The following is a 13,841-nucleotide window of genomic DNA, read 5'->3' as shown; positions in this document are numbered from 1 at the left end:
TAATATTACATTTTAAACAAGTTGTATACATAATTGAACAAATGCAATATAGTTAAACTAGTTTATTGTATGACATATTGTAAAAGATGTGTATGTATAACAGACATATGCATATAACTGTGCAATAGTAATATTGCTAGGTCATTACGTTACATATGGAGTTATCCCTTTAGTGATGCCTAATATTTCACCTAACTTGTGTGATGATTCTGGTAAGACAGAATTGTATGTACAACGTGTAAGAACTGTTATATAATTCTGTAACTGTTACATATAATTTGTAGTTACATGACTGTAGCAAGTGTAACATAATTCTAGTAACACTATAGTAATATTAATAGTAACACTGTAGTAATATATAATTGTAACATTGTATGAACTGTTACATAATATTGTAATAACATTGTATGAATTGTTAAATAATACTGTCAGTAACAATGTGGTAATATAACTGTAACATTGTATGAACTGTTTACATAATATTGTGAAGTAACATTGTAATAATACATAATTGTAACATTGTATGAATTGTTACCTAATTGTATTGTACTCGTTACATATCGTTTGTAGGTACATAATTGTAGCAAGTGTAACATTGTGCAATCGTTTGTTGTTACATAACTGTAATAATTGCAGTCCTGACATCGCTAATCCGTTCATGCTGCAGTCAATGATAGTGATGATATGCCCTGCCACTGGCTCATGGAGAACAACAATTTGCTTTTTTTGTTGTTTTATTTATAGAGGTTTATGTGATATTTTGGCATTTGTAGTTACACTTACACCTACTTTCATTTGTTTGTTATGTGATCATACTGTATTTTTTTTTTGTACTGTATGTATTGATTTTCTATAGTTTGTTTTTCTTCGTTTGTCTACGCTTTTTCGGTGTTGTCCGAGGTTGCATAATTGCTAGCTAATTCCCCTGGGACCTTTTTTAAGAGTTTAGTTTATATTACACTGAATATTACTGAGAATGATATTATATAGCCCCATGTTTATTAATACTATATAAATATATATATACACTATATACAGAATTAACTATATACACTGACATGTTGTTCACTTGTACCTATCGTGGGCAATATATGTGTCATCACTTTGTGTGGAAATCTTAGTCTTCACGATTGTGTGGAAGATTTTGTTCATTCTTGCTTAATAATTCGTCATTTGTGTTGACCATTTTTTTCTTTTCCTGGTTTTCCTTGTAACTTAATTTGTCTGTTTCCATTAGGTAGCTTTGAATTAATAAATGTTTAATACAGTTCTTTTAATCGCTCACTGAGTTACTGTGATAGTATATTTTCTTTATTACGTTGTAGATGCTAATAATGCATATAGCTGTATGTAATGAAACACGTATTTTATGTAGGTATAAATGGTAAACACTGGATTGGAAGTAAATAAATGCTATAATATATGAATGAATATATACAGTGTGGCATATTTATTGTTGGTGATTATTTAGTTGCTGCTTCTTTGAGAAGCAAAGATGCAGAAAGCAGGGAAGTGAGCATAGAAGTGAAAAAGTTACTACATTGACAGTATTGTGATACCAACTCTAATCATTGAAGTGAAGCTTGGACGTTGTTGGAAGGACACAAAGTCAAGAGTGAGACAGTGGGAAATGAGTTATTTAAGAGGAGTACCTGTGGAGTCACAGCGGAGAGACAGGCTGACGAATGAGGATGAGGTAAGAGAAGCGTTGTGGTGTTGATGTGGATGTGATAGGAAGTGTTATGAGGAAACACACTGAGGTGGTTTGGCCATGTGGAGAGGATGGAGGGTGAAAGACTGACGAAGAGAGTGTATGTGAGTGAGGTGGAGGGGGAAGAGAGGGAGGGGGAGGCTGAGGATGAGATGGAGGGATGGGGTGGAGAGGTATGAATGAGAGAGGGGTGTGAGCTGGGAGCAGGTGGAATGAAATGGCGGGGGACAGGGCGACTTGGAGGCGATTTGTTTACTTGGCCACCCCAAAACGGGATTGAGGCGTCTGGCAATAGATAGATATAGATAGATAGATTATTTAGTGATTGAATTATGAAGATAATTGAAGTAATTATGTGTAACGTAAGTTGTAACTATAACAGCACGTGGTTATATAAGGTTTGTGTGCAAAATGTGTTGTCTATCACTTGTCTATTACTGTGTATTACTGTATAAATGAAGTGTAACTATGTAACTCACTAATTTTTACCGTGGTGGGAATGGTGTATAGTAGTGGTGCAGGTGGTCAGTTGATTGACGTGTTGTGGGTTGTCCTTAACTTCTCATGCAAAATGCTAGCAAACTTCGACTTCTCACACTCTGGTAGCTGTGGTGTGTAAATGAGGTATCGATGAAAGTAATGGCTTGAGTATCGATGAGTAAGGTGAGAGGTGAGTGAGGGATTCTGGTATTTTTGCTGTCGTCTTCTTGACCTCTTCACTCCTTGCATCATGCGTAGATGTTGGTGCAGGTAGGTGGAGTTAGGGGGCCGATGGAGAGAAGGGCAGTGGTCCTGAAAATTGGATAGTTGCTGTGTTCTCTGCTTTTCGTTTGCTTGTTTTGTTCTTCTTTCTCAATTTATTCTCGGTCCTTTTTTCTTGTGATTTCCATCCGTTGTGGTATGAAGATGTCAGTACTTGCAGGTTCATGTAGAAGAGTATAGAGAAGACTCATAGAGATTGAAACTTGTAGTTGATTGTAGATGGTTGTAGTTCTTTGGTTCGTCGTAGAAATTGGAAGATTGTTTGTATCAGTACTTTGTTAAACTACTGGCAAAGCTGAAGGTCATGTGACCTCTTCACCTCTACTGTACATCAGCATGATGATTGGGGAGATGGAGGGGGTTGAAGAGAATACTGTCAGGAGCTGGTTGTGAGTTGTTGGTTGTAAGAGTTATTGTTTGTTTTCTATCTAGATAATGTAGACTCAACTGTAGACTCTCGTAGACTGCGTAGGCTCGTAAGGCTTGTAGACTCGTTGACTTGTAGGCTTGTAGCTTGTATTTTGTAAGAACTCACAGTAGATTTGAAGACGAGGTTCGTAATTCTGCTGCCACCATATCTTGTAGAAGCTGCCACCATTTATTGTTGGAACTTTGTAGCCACCATTTATATATACTATATGTAACTCTTTAATCCTTGTAATAGGTAAGTCATGAGTTTTGGTTAAAGTTATTTTGGTAATTGAAGAGCACGACGGAGTTAAAGATGAATACAGGGAGTTGATATTGATTTATTATCTTCAAAAGATAGTCTAAGTTGAGCAGGATATGTATTATACAGGGATTTAATATATTAAGTCTAGTTGGACCCACTCTTCTTAGATCTCTCTGCTACCTGCCGAGTTGTATGGCTCGCTCCTTTCTGAGCTCTGATTCCTACATTCTCGGTTAGCAGCAGTTGCGTCACGTGCGCTACACTGTCGTGGAAACATCTAGAACACTGTATGTCTGTGTATATGTGCGAATTCCGGTGTGCAGGACCTTCGCATTCCTTCACATTAAGAGTTGCAGGCTAATTTCCTTTTGCTTGATTCTCTTGTAGATACTTCGTAACTTCTTGTAGTGTGTTTTGTAGATCAGTTATACATATATTAGACTCGTGGACGAGAGTGGTTGTTATACGTGAGTATTTTTGTAAGTAGGTAATCTTCGTTCTCTTTTTGTCATGTAATGACAGGAGAGAAAAATTAGTATGGGACTATTTTTTATTTGCCTTGGAAATATTAACCAAAGTCTCTCACACACGAGTGAAGTATTGAGTCCCACTAGCTACCTCCCTGTCTTGCTCTATCTCTGCCACACTCTCGCCCCTGTTGCTAGCACTCCTTCTTCCTACTACCAGCCGGTTGTATGGCTTGCACCCTTCCTCAGCTCTGATTCCTGTATTCTCGTTTAGCACGAGGTCGTGTCACGTGGTGCTATACTGTCGTGGAAACATCTAGAACACTGTATATCTGTGTGTATGTACAAGCTCCCAGTGCATGACCAGCATTCCTTCACATTAAGAGTTGCAAGCTAATTTCCTTTTGCTTGATTCTTGCTGAGTACACCCTGGCTTGGTGCTTCTATCTGCTCTATCTATCTATCTATCTGTCTATTTATTTATGAGTTGTATTATTATAATATGGAGTCCTGACAGGGAGTCGAGGGGCTGCAGAAGTGCATGGCTGGGGTCGAGGGGGCTGCAAAAGTTCTGGCTGGGGTCAAGGGGAGCGGCATTAGTGTTGGCTGGGGTCGAGGGAACTTCAGAAGTGCTGGCTAGGGGTCGAGGGAGCTGCAGAAGTGCTGGCTGGGGTCGAGGGAGCTGCAGAAGTGCTGGCTGTGGTCGAGGGAGCTGCAGAAGTGCTTTTGTGGCTAGGGTCGAGGGAGCTGCAGAAGTGCTGGCTAGGGTCAAGGAGCTGCAGAAATGCTGGCCAGGGTCCGAGGGGAGCTGGCAGTAGTGTTGGCTGGAGGTCGAGAGAGCTGCAGAAATGCTGGCTAGGGTCGAGGGAGCTGCAGAATTGCTGGCCAGGGTCGAGGGAGGCCTGCAGAAGCATGCTGGCTGGGGTCGAGGGAGCTGCAGAAGTGCTGGCCAGGGTCGAGGGAGCTGCAGAAGTGTGGAGCCGGGTCGACAGTGTTGCAGTAGTGTTGGCTGGGGTCGAAAGAGCTGCGAAAGTGCTTGGGTTGGGGTTGGAAGGAGGTTGCGAAGTAGGGCTGCCTTGGGGTCAAGAAGTTCGTTTCGGGAGTATTTTTATCACTTTTTATTTTTAGTATCAAAATTAGGTATACCATGAAAAATCTCATATTATTAATACTCTTTAATAATATAATATATATTTTAACAAAAAAAAAAAACATGGAAAAGAAATAGCCTCTGTGCCACACTAGAAAATCAATCTTTCTATACTCCGTTTGCTTTATCTGGTCAGGGGCGTTCCTAGGGTATTTGGCAACGGCCCCTCCCTGGCACCCCCTACCTCCACGAGATGAATAATATACAAACGAAAATTCGCCGTAATAGGTGTATGCGGTAGTTTCACAATTCAGGTTTAACGAAAATGAAACCAGCATAGAACCATTTTACTTTTGATCTAATTTCTGATAGAAATACTGAAAACCTGTGAAACACTGAAAGGTGAAAAAGTTACCAGTCAGCTAAATAGTACCCCCTATGGCTGTCACCAGGGCGGGCCGCCCCCCTGCCCCCTTGAGTACGCCATACTGTATCTGATTATTAGGGGTTTAGTCTTTGCGATAGTATGGCGGACCAATTAACCAAGATCAGAGGAGGCTTGATTTTGTTAGAACATACAGCAGTGTTTGCGCTTGACACCACCACTGACACTTGCCTCCTTCTTAGAAACCATAGCCAGGATTAAGTATGAGTGAAATGAGGTAAGAAGAAGACAAAATACTAGGATTACGACCAAGATATGCAGTGTACGTGGTAATCCATGTCAGCACTCCGTCACTCAACATTATATGGCAGTCCGGTAAACTATTCTCATTTTCACTGAGTCTGGCGCCGTCAGTGATGTCCTCAATTGCCTGTAATGTTGATGTAAATCCTCTGCACTAAGTGAGCCTCTATTATATTACCTTGAGAACCTATATAAAAGTGAGCCTACACAAAAGGTATATCCAGTGCTGAGTGAGCTTTATCAATGCGCTATAAGTGTTGAGATAACATCGACTGATGGTAGCCAGACTGGAGGTGAAATGGAGTATAGCAGCAGAATGCAGTCTGCATAGAGACATAAATAGATAATTCATAGAAATGTGCCTTACTCTTGCAGGCGTAATAAGTCGGTAAGACTATTAAAATATTTCAGTGGATCGCACACATTACATTAACCACTAACCCGAGACGTCCCATCAACGTATGGATACGGTTGCAATGTTTTGCATTTGCCAGTCAACCGTCGACAGTACCAGTAGGTTTTGCAATTGCAAGTTGCATAATTTCCAGCAATTTTCAAAATTCGTGCTTGATTTTTGGTACGTAGCGTCGCCATCGACCTTCCCCTACCTGCCACCTAGGTGGGGACACTCAGTGACCCCGCGCGACCCATGACGTCACCTGCGGCTCGGTCACTCACCTTCATTAGCACGGTCCTGGCTTGAAGACATGGCCCACTGAGAGGTCTCTCGGAGGACAGAATTCAAGCCACCCTGGATGCCTTTACTGGCGAGTAGTGATTCACCACTCGATGATGAGGAGATGGACAAAAGATTATGTCCAACCAGAGGATGTGGAAAGTAAGCACCAGTGATGAGGAAGTCCGTCCCCCAGAGAGAGCGAGATGCGCTACGTGACTTATTCGTGCTGCAGGAGAGGGTCAGGCTGCACATAAAACACGTTGCAAGATCCTCTAGCCAGCCCCTCCCGTGACGTGGAGCCCGATTTAGAGGACGAGTGACTGTAAGGGCGAGGACCGACGATGAGGACGAGGACATAGCCGTGGGACGTACTGCCACCGGAGATGGGTACGGCCATGAGGTTATATTTACTCATCGCTAGGCCCAGAGCGCACACTGAGCATCGTTCTAACAGGTATGGGCCTAGTGTTTTGTTTGGGGATGGTGGAAGTGATGCGTTGAGGAGTAGGGAGTGAAAGGGAAAAGTGTTGGGAGGAGTGTGGAAAGGTGAGAGTGGCGGGAGTGAGTCACGTGGAAAGGATGTGCAGAGCAGTGGGGCTTATCACTTGGGGCAGTGAGGGTGGGTGGTGGTGAGTCACGTGGTGTGGTGATGGAGCAGGGAGGTGAGGAAAGAGCCACTCCCTGTAAGGCACATCTTATGTCTCCCCAATATTCCCGGGCTTCCTCCCCACAGCCCTTCCTGATGTTCCCCAAGGCCGTAAGGAGTAAGGGAAAGGGGAAGGGTAAAGGCAGAGAAGGAAGAGGATGTGCGAGTCAGGTTCAGCCTCGCACTCCTCCTCCCCAGCCTTCCCCACCATCATCTCCTCCCCACCCCACTCCTGATGAAGGGCGAGGGATGAGGCACGATCGGGACGAGGAATTTGTGTCTTGGAATTGGGAGGATGGGAGTGATTTTTACTCCCTCATTCACCCATTCACTGAGCAAGGGGCTCGTGCTGGATGCATTGCTCCTGGTATTCACCCAAATTCAACCAGGCTGGATTTTTTCCACTTTTTTTCTTCAGGTGGAGGGTTTTGTGGAGGAAATAGTAGGATCAAACAAACCCGGTTCGCTAACAGGTGCCAGCTGCGTGCAAAGAGTGAAAGACAGGTTGCACAAGGAGCAGGCATTCAATCCTCTATGATTACCCAGTCTCCCTTGCAGATATGTTTTTGTTTTTGGCCTTGGTACTTTTAATGGGTATTGTACGAAGGAATCGAATTCCTGCATACTGGACAAGGGACCCTATTATGCTTACACCAATATTTGGCCAAGTAATGACCCATAATCGGTTTCAGCAAATTCTAAGCCGGCTCCATTTCAATGATGCAGCTGATCCTGCAAATGCTAATGACACAGATAAGATGAGGCGAATTAGATTGGTTTTTGATCACCTAAGGCAGACATTCCGTTCCTCATTTTATCCCTATAGAGACCTCGTCATAGACGAGAGTCACGTGTTGTGGAGAGGCAATATTTCATTTCGGCAGTACATACCCAGCAAAAGGCACCGTTTTGGGTTCAAGATCTTTGTTATGTGTGACAGCAGGACTGGGTATGTGCAAGACATAGTCTTGTACACCGGTGCACAGACAGACATAATAGAAGATCGGAGTATTGGTCTGTCGGGAGCAGTGGTAAAGACAATGATAGTAGACTATCTTCATCGTGGTCACGTCCTTTACCTTGACAATTGGTACACTAGCCCTCTTCTCGCTCGATTTCTACACAGGCATGACACGGGGATATGTGGGACCGTCAAGGTGAACCGGCGTCACGTGGTCAAGGTGGGTCGGAAACTTGATAGGAATGAGGTTGTCTTCTTCCAGGCAAACAATATCCTTGCAACTGTGTGGAACCAAAATAGAGAAATCCGCCTCTTGTCCACGGTTCACCGCCCCTTCATGCACCGTACAGAGTCGGTAGATTATCGGAGCGAGAACAGGCACCATGTATGGAAACCTGAGTGTGTGCTTGATTATAATATCAACATGCGCCTGGTGGACCAGTCAGACTCCATGATATCCACTGTCGAGTGTGCCAGGACCACGATGAAGTGGTACAAAAATTATTCTTTCACCTGCTTGACATTACTGCTCTGAATTGCCACCACCTTCACGCTATGACAACAGGAGTTCAGGAAACTTTTGAAGGGTTTGTAAGGGAGCTGACACGAGAAATTGTTGCAAGATATGCGGTTGAAAGGCCCCAACACCGTACCCGCACAGCCCCAGGTGCCCACCCTCCCCTGAGATCATCCGCCCGCCATTTCCCCACTCCCATACCTCCCCAAGCAAATAGACCTAGGCCCCAGCGCAGGTGTCACGTATGTAGCAATTCCCGCGTGAGACCCACCACTCAGAGAAAGGACACCCGCTATGAGTGCGTTCAGTGTGACTGGGTCTGTGTATTCACCCATGTTTCAGTGAGTTTCACACGCTCCTGCACTTCTGATAAGGTGTGAATGCGATAGTACGCTGATACTCTGAAATAAATGCGACAAACAGACGCTCAGTGTAATTATAAGGCCCGCAGATCTGCAAATAGTAATATGGAAGTGAATACGGGTGTAATATAAGTGGAAAATCATTATGTAAAGTATGAATATTATCTAAGTGGAAACATACCTTGCGAGGGTATTTTGATGCGATATTCATACGCTCAGTGCAATAAATAAGGCCCGTAAATATGTAAATAGGAGTCTACAAGTGAACACGGGTGTAATATAAGTGGAATATTACTATGTAAGCGTATGAGTATTATGTTGGTCGAAACATTCATTGCGAGAGTATTTTCATGCGATATTCTGACGCTCACTTGAATAAATAATGTCAGTAAATATGTATAGTGCAGAATGGGGTGTAAATGGGTGTAATGTAAGTGGTAAAGTATATTGGGATTGAAGAAATAAAGTAAAAGTGGAAACACGAGTGTTAGAGAGTGTGCTTGCTACGAGATTATGCGCTAGCATTTCACTAAATGCCCTCGTAATGAATATAAATAATTGAAAACGTTTATAGCGGTGGAGGAAAGGTTCAATGTAAAGAAGAAAATATTATGAAAGTGATAAAACAATGTTGTATGTTGAAATACGAGTCGTAGCGAGTGCGCTGAGTAAGCATATGTTTTCTATACTTATGCTACATGTCATCGAAATGAATGAAAACAGCTGAAAACATTTACATACAGTACAAAATGGTAAAATGGCATTGAAACAGTAGTATTCAAGTAGAAAAAATGATATGTTGACTGAAACAAGAAACTTAGCACATAGCATTTTACCAATCGGACCAAACTCGCTATGCTCGCGCGAAGGTACAATGCTTATTTTTCATATACAGTATATGTCATTGAAATTCATTATATTGTTATTCTCATTGTTTATTAGTTCAAATTCAATAAATGTAGAGGTGTTGTGTGTTGTTTCTCCCAAAATTACCTACCATAGAAAACGTGAGCGCCTCACACCTCTATGATAGAATACGAAACCTGGCGCGGGGAACCTCACCTGTTCTGACCGGTTGCGCACCATGGTAAGCACTTTCTTTGTGATTTTTCCTTTGTTTCTCAACATAAGCGGAAGTTTTAGCCAAATTTTTTTTTTCCCAAAAGTGGTCGGGACTGGGGGATGTCATAGGTGCGAAAGTGGTCGGGACGTGACGGGTTAAGATCCTCATCTGTCTAATTGTGGAACAACTGTGCATGATTAGCTATGCGTGCAAGGATATCTTTAGAGTGAGGAAATTTGACACATGACCCTCGTGAATTTTTAGGCATTTTGATGAAAGAAGACATCCAATTACAATTTTGGGTTTTAGCCTATTTCTTAGCTTGGTTTTGAGAAGATTAACTTTGCTGAATGCTCTTTCACATTTAGCATTAGAATGTGTGGCCATAAAATTTCGTGCCATGCTTGCGCTCAACCCAACATTATCGCACAAACGATACAAAATGGTATCGTACATCGTTCCAGAGGCAATATTATCATAAACATACGATAATTATCGTATGTGTGGCGACTCAGTTGATCTGACACAGTGCAGCACTCAGTATTGCCATCAGAATTTAATATTAAATCCCGCTAAACAAATTTCTAATTACCATTATTTTTTTGTTACTCTAAAAGACTAATGTAATTTTTGCCTGCAATTATTCAATTATTATTGTTTACACAACGTTCATGCACGTGGAACCAATTAATCAATATAAGCACCAGTCTCTACGTACTTACAATTTTTATTTTTATTTATGAATTTTTTAATACACATCCTGAGGACGGGAGGCCCCACCAGTGATCGGAGGCCCTACGCACTAAGCGTAGTGAGCGTATAGGAAGGACCAGCCCTGCAAGTAGGAGTGAGAAGAATTTGAACAAGAATCCAGAGCAGTTAATAAAATAAAATTATTCTTCATATAGCAAAGAACAGATGGAACAATTCCAGGCAAAAACATAAAAGAGATAGGATTCATTGGTGAGTTGGTGCTGGTGTCTTTTGTATGCCTCCTCCGTGCTGTGGACGGCATTAGAACAAGTGTGATTAAGCTAAGGCTTTTGAGCATTAGTCAATGGATAAGAAAAAAGAATATATGCTTCCATGTTCAAGAGAATATCCTCCATAATGTGCAAAGCACTCAGATGGTTCTTGGCATGGAAGTAATAATCATTCCAGGAACAATTAAAAGAAGTATATACTGCTTAAGGGCCTTCCAATCAGCAGCCACAAAGTGCCACGGCCGCTTCTAGGGAGGGTCCACAGGCCTTACTGGCACGACAGGACAGCTTAAGGTGATAAGGTTTTGATCAAAGGAACCCAAATGGTTGAAAAGATCAATAGAATAAGCAGAGAGAATACAAAGATGCAAGGAAAAGGTCAAGCAAGTTGGAAAGGAACTCTGCCCAAGACATTCAGGGAGAAAGGTAGAGTGCTGTACAAGTTACTCTCGGTCATGAAGAATAGAAAAGATGTAGGCATGTTCACAGGGAGGATAAGTGAATGGGCAGGACAGCAAAAGATGGTGGTGAACAGTGAAATCACCTAACATTGAGATTTCAGAGAAAGGAGAAGTTGAAAGAATAGTTTCCATCTTAGAGGTATGATAGTTAAAGAATTTTTCAAAGCTTGTAAAATTAGAGATGGGTATAAGTACACAGCAAAGATATAATTTAAAAAAAAAAAAAATGACAGGATAACTGTATCCAAGGTGTAGAGAATTCAGAGGATTCGAATTCAGGATCACAAGAGCAGGATGTGATGTAACATACAGTCAAAGACGCAAATATCTCCCAGATTCTCTCTGAAGAAAATCTACAGGTGACGAGACAATAAGAATCCTGTTTCAACTATTGCGTGAGAGTCAGACAATAGTCCAGTAGATCTTTCTTGATTGTCACGGAGAGAGGCACGGATGATGCGAGTTTTTATGGTTCCCCCCCCCCCTCCTGGGAGTGTTGTAATGACACTTTTAAGATACTGAAATAGGAACTGTGGTGTGTAATGTGCATGTAGTTTCGTGTAAATAATATGAGAAAAATGTACAGGAGAGTAGGCTAGCCTAATCCCCCGGTTTCTGAATCCCTGACAAGGTTCCTCCAAGATGTTTGGTAGGAGGATAATCCTGGGGCTTATGATACAGGAGCTCCAGTTTTCCTTTTTATCTACATTCCATCCAATTCGGGAGCACCGCCCTGTTCGACTGGTGCTACAGTCAACTCCCTTTTAAATCAAGGTTCTTTGCATTAGTTAAAGAAAAAGAGAAAGCAATGTATACGTTTATGCCGAAGTGGATATCCTTTCTAAGATACAACGTACACTCAGATGGCTGTCATTCATGAAAGCAATTATCATTCCTGATAAAGGGCGTCGACAGCCATCACCAGGCCCGGGGCAAAATTGTCGACATCGCCCCCCCCCCCCCTCCCGGTAAACTGTGCATTATTTACTTGAAGTCTAAGTCGCAGAAAGATTGCTCCCTGACTAGTGTCAAGGTACATTTATTTACTGCCACAAGATTCCTGGTGTACCATACCACCTTCCCTCTCTTTCTATAAAACAACGATATTAACTGCAGGGAAAGTATAGTATATTTCGTAAAGAAAAATAAGATATTTGTAAGTATGTGTTTGTTTATGTACATGTATTTTTTACATAAGTTTATAAGAGGTTAAAACAAAAGAAAATGGGGGGGGGGGTCAAAGGTTTGGACTAATTGCCGTTTTGTACAACCAGGGAACATAGAAATTTCCTTTTGACAGCATACACATCTCATCTTCTACTGTCGTTTTTGCTAAATACTTAATCATCACAGATGATTATTAACATTAGTATATAAAACTTTATTGTGGCTGTGCCTGGGACCATGAGCAGGGTTTTTGGCGGGTTAAAGTACGGGAGTGCCGACCAATCAGGTTGGACCAGTTTACTCACGTGATACCTATTCAGATGAGCCGACCGATCCGATTTGAAGATGTAAGTCACGTGGCACCTACATTAACATATGTACAGGTTAGAAATAGATGCCAATAATATTTTTGCATCTTGCACTGAAATATCCCATGTTTTTATACATTTTTACGATAATGATGTGTATTCTCTACATCGATTTAGTATTTTTTTTTTTTTTTTCAGTTGAACGATGACATTTGAAGATAATGTGTTACCATTGAGTTCCTATATATTTTATGATATCCACACTTCTAAAAGAAAATATCATAGGCAGTTTAAAAGTTCTTTTTATCATAAGGGTCCCTAAGCGGAGATTTGACAACACGGGAGAAGCCCCCCGAAGGGAAAACGAGATGCACGATCTTTTCTGTTTTGATTTAGTATAGGCAAGACCACAGCCTCCTGGGTGAAGCTTTCCTTCTTCTAGCCCCATTATGAGTTAGTGCACCAACTTCTATTTCCCTAAAAGGTATTTTGATTGTATTGTGCTTATGTTAGTAATGTTTTGAAAGTGTAAGCTTCCTGGAAATTGTTAGATATGAGAAGAGCACGGAGCAGCTCTGTGTGAGGAGAGGCAGAAACAGTTGACCTCAGCAGTATGACGCCCTGGGGTAAGGCCAGCCAGTCACGTACTTCACCGTGATACTAAAATCTGTTTTGTAATTATGAAATAAGGAGACGAATTTTTATCCCATGCAGTATCATCCTAACACCTAGAGGTTAGGATGGTCAAAGGGCGGTTGCATTATCTAATTGAAATACTCCTATGAAATTTTATTTTCTTCACAATAAAGTATAATATTTTTATCTTATTACTTTGCTTGAAACTACCTGAAAGTTCTAACACTTTCAGGGGAAGCAGGATTAAAGCAAGTCTTCCAACAAGTCTTGGTGAAAGTCTGAATATAAGTTTGAGAGTGGACTCTAACCAAGTTCTGGCAGAATATTATACTTCTGACACTGGGTCCAGCATGGCCATTGTCTGTTTTTTAAGCAGTTTTCAAGTCTTGTCCAGACCTGGAACAAGTCCAGTCTCCCTATTGTCATATAGCAAGAATGGAGAACCTGTACATAAATAAAGGATCAATGCCTACAGTAAGGGTGTTTCTTCAACCTCCTACACCACCCTATTCTCCTCCCAGAAGAACTGAAGGGTCAGCGCTACCGTGTATATCTTATACCCTTCTTCAAGTCATAGTATGGACACCCCTTGAAGTTAGGTTCATTTATTATTTTGTTTTAAAATGTACTACTATTAACAGTTCCTCAAATATTTCATATATATATA

This window comes from Coenobita brevimanus, chromosome 19 (assembly GCF_032717465.1).
Source record: "Coenobita brevimanus isolate Jiangsu-jjx chromosome 19, ASM3271746v2, whole genome shotgun sequence".
Lineage (NCBI taxonomy): Eukaryota > Metazoa > Arthropoda > Malacostraca > Decapoda > Coenobitidae > Coenobita > Coenobita brevimanus.
This window is presented reverse-complemented; position numbering follows the sequence as displayed.